This window comes from Enhydra lutris, unplaced genomic scaffold (assembly GCF_002288905.1).
Source record: "Enhydra lutris kenyoni isolate GAN:26980312 unplaced genomic scaffold, ASM228890v2 scaffoldscaffold9, whole genome shotgun sequence".
NCBI lineage: Eukaryota > Metazoa > Chordata > Mammalia > Carnivora > Mustelidae > Enhydra > Enhydra lutris.
Window position 1 is genome coordinate 1390250 of NW_019154093.1, and position 12093 is coordinate 1402342.

The 12093-nt window shown below is 42.3% G+C and overlaps 1 protein-coding gene across 3 annotated transcripts in view; it reads left to right on the plus strand.

The window, feature by feature from the left end:
• Window positions 1-2788: 2788 nt before the first annotated feature.
• LOC111142876 (erythrocyte membrane protein band 4.1) overlaps window positions 2789-12093 on the plus strand; it is a 176118-nt gene continuing 166813 nt past the window's right edge. For all 3 annotated transcript variants that reach the window (XM_022496257.1, XM_022496258.1, XM_022496259.1), the window contains exon 1: window positions 2789-2819. The gene's annotated coding sequence lies outside the window, so the exon portion shown is untranslated. The remainder of the gene's footprint in view (window positions 2820-12093) is intronic.

Here is a 12093-nt window from a genome sequence, read left to right on the forward strand (position 1 = left end):
AAGTAGGCAGAGAGGCAGGCAGAGAGAGAGGGAGAAGCAGGCTCCCTGCTGAGCAGAGAGCCCGATGCAGGGCCTGATCCCAGGACCCTGAGATCATGACCTGAGCCGAAGGCAGAGGGTTAACCCACTGAGCCACCCAGGTGCCCCGCAAGCAAGGCTTTTTTTTTTTTAATTTTTAATTTTTAATTAATTAATTAATTAATTAATTTATTTTTAAAGATTTTATTTATTTATTTGACAGACACAGATTACAAGTAGGCAGAGAGGCAGGCAGAGAGAGAGGGAGAAGCAGGCTCCCTGCTGAGCAGAGAGCCCGATGCGGGGCTCGATCCCAGGACCCTGGGATCATGACCTGAGCCAAAGGCAGAGGCTTTAACCCACTGAGCCACCCAGGCGCCCCCAAGCAAGGCTTTTTAAATATGATGTGTCTTTGGCTGCACTTCATGGGATAGAGACTATTGGTTTTTATGAATCTAAATTTGCTGGATAACAAAGTGGTCAGGGCAGTGACTGATCTTCAGGATTTATCCTTCATGGTACCAGATTTCCAGGTCTGATATGGAGGAAGCCTGTGAGGCACAGACACGGTAGGATGGAGCTCCCTGAATCAAATGTATGGCTTAATCGGAAAACCTGAGGCAGGGAACCAGAATATTCAAGAGTAGGTGCTTCATGTCAAGTATATAGAATGACCCTGACCTGACCTTACTAAGCTTCAGCTTCCTTATATGTAAAATGGGGATAATTTGTTCATTTGCCCAACAAACATTTATTGAGTATGCACTGTTCTGGAAGATGGAAGGCAGCTATGCTCACCACTATACCACCAATGCTGCACTGTTTTGGAAGATGAATAAGAGGGGCAAAATCCCTGTCCTCTCGGAGCTTGTCATTTAGTGGATCTAAAATGCAACAATGTATTGAGAGGAGCAATAAATAAATATATAGAATGTCAGGTAGAAGTGAGGACTATGAAGCAAATTAAAGCAGGGCAAGGTAAAAATAAAATCTCAAAATAAAAGGGGGTTGGTGCTTGGCTGGCTAAATTGGTAGAGCATGTGACTCTTGGTCTTGAGGTTGTGAGTTCGAGCCCCATATTGGGTGCAGAGATTACTTAACAATAAGATCTTAAAAAAAAAAAAGGCAGGGCAAGGGTATGTGGGTGGAGGCTGTTTTAGACAGGGTAGTTAGGTAGTCCTCAAGTGGTTTGCTTAGGATGTTTCAAACAGATAATTCATGCAATGTGCTCAGCTCAGTGCTGACAACAATTGAGAGCTTAACAAACATATTATTAGGTCAGCCTGCTCCACACCTCTCAGTCCATATTTTAGTCTCTGAATAGCAGTAATAATGAACACTTATGTAGCTCTCGCTATGAACTAGGCACTGTTCTAAGACCTTTTACGTATCTTAACTGATTTAATTCTTATAATAACTCTTAGGAGGTAGAACTATCATTATCCCCTTTTATGGGGTTAGAAACAGACACAGAGAAGTCCAAACAGTGAGGGAGGGCTGGAGGCTGGGAGCTGAACCCCAGGTGTCTGTTTCTAGAGGCTGAGCTGTGGATGGGAGGGGGCTGTGATCAGATACCAGGAGACAGTGAAGCTCGCATAGGCAGGTTCTGATGTCAGATGGCCTGGCTTCTTATCCTGGCAGGTCTAAACCTCTCTGCCTCAGTGTCTTCATCTCTAGAATGGGAATATCAGAACCTTTCTTACCTTATAGGGACAGTGCTTAAAACATGAGCCTTCATTCTGCTGTGTGGGGTCCCAGCCTTTTCAGAGTCCAGCCTGGTAGGGAGTACGAAGGGTCAAGGGGCCTCTGAAACTTCTGAAAGGAAATAAAGGCACATCAGGCAACTGTCAGAGCGACCCTAAATTCAGCTGGGACGCAGATCTTGGAAGCTAGGCCTTTATGATTTTGAGGGTGCCAAGGTGGAACTGGAAGGTCCTTAAATGCAAAAGACAGGTGAAATCTTGGCGTGGCCATAACATTCAGCTTTCGGCCCTTACACAATTGCCAGGAGAGGTAAGGCCTCCACGAATGTCAGGGTGTGAATGGCACCTAGAGACCATCAAGTTAGTAGATGGGGAAACTGAGGCCCAGAGAAGCTGAGTGGCTTACCCAAGGTCATGAAGTGCATTAGTGGGCAGTCAGCTGGCAGAAGCCTCGGCTTTCCTTGAGGCTTTCAAATCTCAGCCTCCTACCTGGGCGTCCTCTGGGTGGAAAGGGCCTCACCTCGGTTCCGGGCACTAGCTGCCTCATTCCCCACGTGGGTACTGCAGGGGCCCGGAACCCCGGGACTCCCGAGCAAGTTCGACTTGCGCTTGCGCATATGCGGCCAGCCCCTTGCCTTTTCCCCTCTTTTTCCTTCTCCTTCCCGGCCCTTACCCGCCTAGAGGAGGGGGAAACTAGAGAAGCCCAGAACTTGTCCTCAGCCAATGGGCTGGCGGGCCGCGAGCCCGGCCCCCTCCCTCCCTCAGGCGCCGTCCAATAGAAATTTACTACAATGTTGTGGCGAACGGAGGGGGAGGGGCGCGCGCAGGCTGGCTGGCTGCGGGCCGGGCGGCCTCGCCTCACAGAGCGAAGGCGGGAGGGCGCGCACCGGGGCCGCCTGCTCGCTTGCTCACTCGCTCCGTCGCTCGCTCCCTCCCTCCCTCCCTCCGCGGGTGGGTTAGTCAGTCAGTCAGTCCACCAGCAGCCGGCGGGCCCGCGAGCCGCAGAGGGCCCGAATCTCGGCGCCGGCGCCTTCTCCTGCCATTGTTCGTCGGGCGGCTGCAGCGGCGGGCTCAGGAGCCCGGGCCCCGGGGCCACCGGTGAGACGAGGCGGCTGCGGCGCGCGAGCGGGGTTGGGGTTGGGGTTGGTGGTGGCGCGGAGCTGTCCCCGAGGGGACGGTCCTGGCGGCCACGGCGGCGCCGCAGCCTCTTTGTCTGCAGCCCCTCGCAGGCCCCGGGCCGGGGGCGCTGGCTCCCGGGCCTCTGCGCGCCGGAGGCTGAGGGGCTGCAGCCGGGACGTGGCCGGCCTGAGCAGAAGGAGGCGGGGGCTGGCGGCGGGGGAGCGTTGCAAAGTTGAGCTTGGGGTCTGTTGTTGACGAGGTCCGCGCATCACTGTCCACCGGCAGGAACCTTGGAAGGAAACCGAATGGAGGAGGATTGCGGGTTCCGGGCGGTGAAGGTGTTGGGGGCAGCCGCAGAGCAGTTTCTTCCTGACGAGGTGGCTGGGCTGTCTGCAGAAGTCTGGCACCATCTGAGGGCTGGAGGGAGCCCTGGAAGGACAGGGAGGCCTTCCCGCCCCAAACGGCCGCCCCGCTGAAAGAATCCCCCGACCCCGAGGGCTCTGCCGCGCTCCCCTCTAGTCTTCGCGGTTCCCAGGGACCAAAGGGTTAAATCTATTCTCTCAGCATCGTGACCTCCTTTTTCAGTTCCTGCATCTGTCGGCTTGGAAATATTTCCTCCTGCTTGCTGGGCTGCTTCTACCTGTGGGGAGGCTGGATGTGGGCTCGCACTCCGAGAGGCACCGCGCTCCGAGAGGCACCACCCGGCGATTGTTCCGGGCGGGGGCTTGCCACACCTGGTCCATCTGCCCCAGGAACGCGCGTCCTCCGGAGAGAAAGTGATCTCACGTGCAACAGACAAATTGCTGACGGATTGGTTTCTGGCCACATGATAGTCACTGTCATCCTGTTGTGCCTCTGTGCCCTACCATGAATGCCTTGTCTGTGGGGACTTGGCGTTTTTTGGCACGTACTGCTGATTAGGAGATAGGTGTTTTGTTTTGTTTTGTTTTGTTTTGTTTTGTTTTAAGAGGTGCCGAGCCCTGTTTTTAGTAGTCTGGGTGATTTCACAGCTGCTATTTTGTTCTTTCTGTTTTTAGGGGAAAATTGCAAGAAATGGTTATGTCTTGTGTCTTGGATATTATTACAGAGGATTTATGCTCTCTTGAGGATGCACTGTATATGCTGTTGCTCACTGCTGTTTTCTGTATTCTCAGTCCTGGCAAAGATTTTAGTTCATTTATGCTTTTATTTATTTATTTTTTAAAAGATTTTATTGATTTATTTGAGAGAGAGAGAGAGAGAGAGAGAGAGCACAACCAGGAGGAGAGCAGGCAGGGGGAGAAACAGGCTCCCCGCTGAGCAGGGAGCCCTCTGTGGGGCTGGATGGTCCCAGGACCTCGGGATCATGACCTGAGATGAAGACAGACGCTTAAGGGTCTGAGCCACCCAGGCGTCCCTGGTTTATGTTTTTAATCAAGCAGTTGATATACATATCCCCCCTTACTTTTCATGGAAACTTGATATACTCTTCATTTCCCTAAGTTGGAAACATCAGAAGTTCTTTGCCAGCTGTGTAATTTTTGGTTTTGTGAATAGTTTTTTGGGGTGTTATTAATATAATCCATGTAGAGTAGGTCACAGGATATCTGGCACACAGCATTCAATAAATGACATAAAAAAATGCTTATAACCGAACATCAGATAGCCTTGGAATCAAGGTGCTAATTCAGAGTGCTTTCTCCACGAAGGTTATAATTAAGGTAAACACGGGAGTTATTCGTATCTCTGGGGGAAACTGAAGTAGGGTTATCTTTGCCACTATTAAAAGTGAACTCACTGGCAAACCCAAGCTCAGTCTGCTAACCTTCTGATTTCTCTTTCTTCTAGTAACAAAACTACACTTTTTTTCTTATACAGTTGGATTCAGGCTTGGAAAGAAATGTTTTTAATTTTTAGTCCTTGCCTAAATTCTCCCAACATTTATACTAGTGTTTTATTACAAATATACCAAATATTTTTAAAAAAATATTTTTATTTGTCAGAGAGAGAGAGAGCACAAGCAGGCAGAGTGACAGGCAGAGGCAGAGGGAGAAGCAGACTCCGGCTGAGCAAGGAGCTGGATGTGGGACTTGATCCCAGGACCCTGGGATCATGACCTGAGCTGAAGGCAGCAGCTTAACCCACTGAGCCACCCAGGCATCCCAATATACCAAATATTTTATAGATAAGTCCCCAATCTACCTTTCTACCTTTATTCTTCTTATTACTTGTATTTTTCAGCCAAAAAGAACTGTTCAGTAATAACTCCTGCTTTCCCATTTGTATGTCTTTGGCCATGCAGTTCCATATATGTTCTTCCTGACTGTTTTTAGGTCTTTTACCTTAAAAATGTGACATATATCAGTAATTTGAAGTGTGGGGAAAAGTTCCATATGTGGAAGGAACTTGATGGACTTTTTTGTTTTGTTTTGAATTTTTTTTAGAGACTCATTGGTATGGCCAGCTAGTTCAGTTTTCTTTAGCTGGTGTTTGTTAAAGGACTTAGGTCCTCAGTGTCCCATTGATATGTGTAGCCCTTAGTAGTAGATGATGGCTGATGGTGGAGTAAGAAAACTACTTAGGGCTTCCATTCTACTCAGAGCTAAGAGCTCTACCAGTCAATGAGTTTAATGCTTGGAAATTCTGGCTGTCAGCAGATCGACTAAGCTAACAGAAATAGACAAAGCTAGGGGCATCTGGGTAGCTCAGTTGGTTAAGCATGTGGCTTCAGTTTGGGTAGTAATCTCGGGGTCCTGGGATTGAGCCCGTCATTGCACTCCCTACTCAGCTGGCAAGCTCCCCCTGCTTGTGTGCTTGTGCTGTCTCTCTCTCTCTAAAAAAAGAAAAGAAAAAAGAAAAAGAAATACACTAAGCCAATAGACCCATCTTTTAGGTCAGTCTCTGCTTGCTTTATGCATCTCTTCTCTTTCCTGGTGGTTAGTCCAAGGTCAACATTTCCTTAAAGTCCGTTAAACACTCAAATCATATTTGTTGTTTTCAAGGAGTAGATATGTTGAACAAACCTGTTTTAAACCAGGCTTATCCTCAATATAAAATATAAAATAACATGATATAATTTATATATTAGCAAAGTAATACACACATTTTCCTCTTTGCTTATTTAAAAGTGCTTTCATCTTATCCCCTTTCTTTTTTCTTTACAAAACACTGCTAAGGTGGGACACCTAGGTGGCTCAGTCAGTTAAATGTCTGTCTTTGGCACAGGTCATTATCCCAGGATCCTGGGATCGAGTCCCTCATTGGGCTTGTTGCTCAGCAGGGACCTGCTTCTCCCGCTGCCTCTGATTTTCCCTGCTTACGTGCTCCCATGTGCGCGTGCTCTCTCGCTTTCTCTCTCCCTGTGACCAAAACAACAACAACAAAACAACACTTTAAAGCTAATATATAAATTAACACATGATTTTATTTTTTATTATTTTAATTTTTTTGGAAGATTTTATTTATTTTAGAGAGAGAGAGACAGTAGGGGCAGATGGAGAGAGAGAATCTTTAGTCCACTCTGCACTGAACGCAGAGCCCCATGCAGGCCCTTGATCTCACAACCTTGATGTCATGACCTGAGCAGAAATTAGGAACCGGATACTTAACCAACTGAGCCACCAAGGTCACCCCGAAATTAACAAATGATTTTAAATGATACCTGTCTCCTCTGAAAAAAAATGGTTGTGGCATTTGTTGAGGTATGACCTATATATTTTTTCCTGTTATTCATTTTTGTCAGGTTTGTGCCCTACATTTAAAGTTCACCAGTGTGATGTTTTTCTTGGTGCAGCTTGAGTTTAACATTTTTTGAAATTGCAGAGCTAGACTTCCATCTCATTCTTCAGTTTTTACGGTCTTAATTTTAAACAAATTCATATTATGGGAGATGGTGTGCTCTCCCACCAAACACCAAAGACAGTGTTATTTGGTTTCCTTCCTACTTTTGCTAAGAAAGCTTCAGAGTTAAGTCTGTCAGAAGTGTTGGCTAAAAAGTCACAGGATTCTTGAATTCTCTGCAGGTATTTTGAGATGCACATCCAGAGATTGTGATTTAAAAATATATGGTCTATAATTTGTGATGTGAGTGATAGGGCTTACGTATATTGTTTTCTGAATGTCCAATCCAATTTAATCCTGGTGATCTGATTTTATAACTGTAGTATCTCAGTGGCTAGGAGGGGTTGCTGAATTTGGTTCTGAAATCAAGAGGAGCACATGTTGAGACCACGGTCTGTTTCCCTCTTATCTAAAGAGCTGGCCAGCTCCTCAAGTGCTGCCAGTGTATTTTTCCAAGAGTCTCATCAAATTCGTGATTGGTCACATGGCATGTTCAGATGCAGATTCATCCCTGCCTCCAAAGAACTTGTTTTTTCCTCTATCGCTTGAGAGTGGAAGCACCTTATTTTATTTGTGAGCTAAGCAATAATAATTTTAAGAACTTTATTCTTATGAATAACTTTGCTTTTTTCTCTGATACCCCCAATGATGAAACTTAAAAACTTTAAAAAGAAGCCTCTGAATTGATCAGTTATGGGCCTTATTTATATAGGGGATCTAGAGTTTTTGGAAGTTAATCGATTCATTTCATTTATAATAGCTTTTAGGTGAGAAGAGCCAGATTCTAAATGTATGTGTTAATTTTTGCTTTTTATTTAAGTTCGTTGTTATGCCATTGGTGGCTTACTGTGTGTTGTTTTTATGAGTAGATTCATGGGATGTTCAGTAAAATGCAGTGTAACAAATACTCTGGTGTACACACTGAGTTAAATTAGTATTTTGATTTACTCTGCTGTTATTTAATGAATACACAGTGAGAAAGATTAATGGAGCTATAGCAATGGACAGTATTCAGAAACTGAAGGCTTTAGAAAGGAGAACTTTGATATTTTATTTTGAGTGCTGATCTTATTTAGAATTAACTGCCTCACTGACACTGCTTCACGTGTTGGTTTTAGGAAAGTTTAGTGAGAGCATCTGATTATGATGAAAGTCTATTTATACTTATTTTTGTTAATTATTTTTTATTTAAATGGGATTGTATCCACCTTGAAGTATTTGAAAATAAATTGGCTAGCTGTTTGGACTTTAAAGAAAAGCAAAATACCAATATTGGGTGTGGTCAATACAATACAAGGAATGACTTGAGACTTTAAAATACCCTTCCCCCAATCTTTATCAGCTTCCTCCAAAGTCACCCTAAATAAATATGCTACCCTTAAAAGTCTCTTGTATATGAAATTCCAGAGCCATCCTGGCATCATGTCTATTTTGTTATTTTGTTATTGCACTTATTAAGACCAGTTCTATTGCAGTTACCTCTTAATTATCTCCAGGATAAAGCTATATGGATTAAACTGTGATTAGTTATTGCTGTCTCCCTTTCATGGCTGAGGGTTCTTTGTGTCACTGACACCGAATTAATCTAGGCCTTCTATCATTCAACTCTGAAGAAAATCTCTGTAGAAATTAAAATTGTTTCTTAGCTATGTGTAGTAGAGCCTTGAGTAGGGTTAAAGTAATCTTGGCAGATTACTTTAGGAAGTAGGAAGAGGCAAAATTGTCTGATGGAATAAAATAGGTTGGGACTGTGACTAAATATTTATATTGATAAATAAGATTGGAAGAAGCAGTAGATACTCCATTAATATTATCTAATTCTTTTTCTATATATTCAATGTATTATATGTATAATTCTGTTATCTAATAATAGGAACAGGAACACCTCAATTTTTTTGGAAATAGGTGGAAATAATAAGATAAAATAAGATACAATATTTACTCCTGAAGTTAATTTTGATTTATAAATGCAGCTTACCTGCTTTTTGTGCCTTCCATCCTCTACAAAAAGTATCTTAATCCAAACCAACTTTTGGTAGACACTCTCTATGTCTGAATTGTAGCACCGGATACAACATAGACTGAGGTTTAAATATTTTCAACATTAATATTCATTTAGAAAACTTCTATATTCTCTTTTGATAATATCTGCATTAAGTCATAAAAAAGTTATAAGAGTTTTGAAGAATCCTCAGTGATTTAACATAATTAAAGCATAGGGTTATTTTGTATTGGTTAAATTTAAGCCTGTGACCCACAAGTGAAGTAGAAATGTAAGCTCTTGGTAATTTATATTCATATAGTACTTTATATTCATATAGTACTATGTCAAGGTTGAGCTGTGATTGCTATTCAGCTATTACTTAATGCTTATATAAATTAAATAATCCTATTAAAATCATTTCAATACAATGAGATCTTAACGTATATCTTTGAATACATCATCGTATAAAGAATTGCCATTTTAATTTATATGTCAAGGTTTTTTTGTTTTTGTTTTTGTTTTTGTTTTTTTAAGATTTTACTTATTTATTTGACAGAGAGAGAGAACATAATAGGGGGAGCAGCAGGCAGAGGGAGAGGGAGAAGCCAGCTCCTCGCCAAACAGAGAGCCTGATACCGGGCTCAGTCCCAGGACCTGGGGATCATGACCTAAGCTGAAGGCAGATGCGTAATGACTGAGCCACGGACGCAACCCTATATGTCAAGTATTTTCATTTACCAATTCAAAGTTGTACGTATATTCAAGTGAGAAGTGTTTCACTTCGATGATACACTTGGGACAGGTTATTGAAATAAATGTTTCTGTCTAGTTTTGACCATATAGACACAGGCAGAACTGTCGAGCTCCAAGGATTTAAGCCCTCAAATTTTATTTATTTTTAATTTTTGTTTTTTATTTATTTGTAAGAGATTTTATTTTTAAATCTCTATATCCAATATGGGGCTCGAAACCACAGCCCCTGAAATCAAGAGAAGAATGCTCCACCAACTGAGCCAGCCAAATACCCCAGCCTTTCAAATTTTACCTGTCAACTATTTCAGTATGTAATAGGGACTCATGGAAGGAATCTTAAAGAGGTTTTTTTTTGTTTTTTTTTTTTGCTACCACCCACTTGCTGTTTCTTGCCCTTTTATCTTTTTTAATGATTCAGAGAATTGACTCTATTGCTAACTTACTAGCTGTGAGTCCTACTAATTTTGATGGTATTATGTAATTATATAAACCTTTCGCATGGTGTCATATAATGTTGTATATATGTCCTCCCACACATGTGTCTTTAGAGTAATTTCTTTCCATCTGGTGTTGGAAATGAGCTCTTTGTGTGGTTATTTTTAAATCTTCAAGCTTTCTGGCATCCTCAACTCTTGAAATAACATAGTTACTTTTGAAGGCCAAAAAATCCACATAGTATATTTAGTGTTTTTTTTCCAGTGAAAATGTAAATAGTATTTTATTTTAAAAATCATATCCTGTGTTCTAAACAGGCAACATATGTATTTTATTTTTAGATGGTCTCCAGATAATTTTGTTAAAAGTTAGGAAATAATCAGTCGGTTGTTGCCAAGTAGATAAAGTAAAGGAGACGTACTTAAGGGAAAGGATGCCAACAATAAGAAACCTGTTAGAGGAAAGAGGTTTCAAAGATATTTATTCTCTGAAGGTTTATTGGTATCCTTTTCTGAACTCTTGGAGTATTTATTTGTAATATATCAGATTTGTTGTGTGTGTGTTTTTAAAAAAATTTTTAAAAAATATTTTATTTATTTATTTGAGAGAGAGAGTGAGAGAGAGATTGCGAGAATGAATGGGAGGAGGGGCAGAGGGAGAAGCAGACTCCCTGTGGAGCAGGGAGCATGATGCAGACCTTGATCCCAGGACCTTGGGATCATGACCTGAGCTGAAGGCAGATGCTTAACAGACTGAGCCACCCAGGTACCCTGTTGTGTGTTGTTTTATATTGTATATGAAACTGCTATTCCCCAATGAGATTGCCAGCTTCTGGGGGGCAGAAGGTCAATATCATGTCTTTCATTTCATCCTTATCCCCCAAACACAGATATTGTATAACACAATAGCTAGATACATAAAATAGGGGACACACTAGACATATAGATGTATAGTGAGAATATGATGTCCTGGGATAATTAAGATTTATGACCTGAGTTGTAATGCTGACTGCTTCTGATTGCCTCTCTGTGTATGTGTGTGTGTCATATTTTTTTGGAAAGTAAGTCACAGTTATCATGACACTTTACTCCTAAAATGCTTTGTTATGCATATCCTACAAAGGCATTATCCTATATAACTATAATACCATTATTATACCTAAGAAAATTAACAATATTTCCATAATAGCAACCATATATATGGATTGGATATTGGTTGATATTATATATATTGATATATAAATTCATATATATATATAAAATATATATATTGGTTGATAATGTGTATGTATGTATGTGTATATATGGCATGGAGCCCAATGTAGGGCTTGAACTCACAACCCTGAGATCCAGACACGAGCTGAGATCACGTGTTGGGCACTCAACGGACTAGGCCACCTAGGCACCCCAATATCCAATCTCTATTTTAAGAGATTATTGTCATCTGCTTAGCAAGATTCATCCAATAATTCTTTTCAGATGCTATTTTTGTTGACTTATTCTTGCTAGTTGTCTCTCTCTAATATGACCATTAATGAACACTGTTGTTGGGCGCCTGGGTGGCTCAGTGGGTTAAGCCTCTGCCTTCAGCTCAGGTCATGATCTCAGGGTCCTGGGATCGAGGCCCGCATTGGGCTCTCTGCTCAGCGGGGAGCCTGCTTTCTCCTCTCTCTCTATGCCTGCCTCTCTGCATACTTGTGATCTCTCTCTCTCTGTTTCAAATAAATAAATAAAATCTTAAAAAAAAAAAAAATGAACACTGGTGTTCGTAGGACCAAAAAAACTAGCACTGGGGTGAATGATTGCATAGTGATCATAGCATCATTTATAAATAAATGTACTAAAGAATATATCAGGTGGACAAAGGGCAAGGTATTTCTGTTTTGTTTGGTTTTAGACTTTTATTATGCCTATTGTAGTAGGCACCCTTTAAGGTGGTCCCCAGTGATTCCTGCCTCCTGGTATTCATGCGCTTGTGTAATCTCTTCCCCTTGAGTGTGGCCTGGACTCAACTTCTAATGAATAGAATACAGCACAAGTGATGGGATGTTACTTCCAAGATTAGGTTACAAAAGGCTGTGGCTTTTGTCTTGGTCCCTCTCATCTTGGGCTCTCATTCTGTCCCTTGGATTTTCAGCTGCCATAGCCTAAGAATGTACAGGCAGCCCGTGTAGAGGCCTACATGGTGAGAAACCAAGTCTGTCAGCAGCAGTGTAAGTGAGCTTGGAAGCAGATCTCTGAGGCCTGATAACAGCCATGTGAG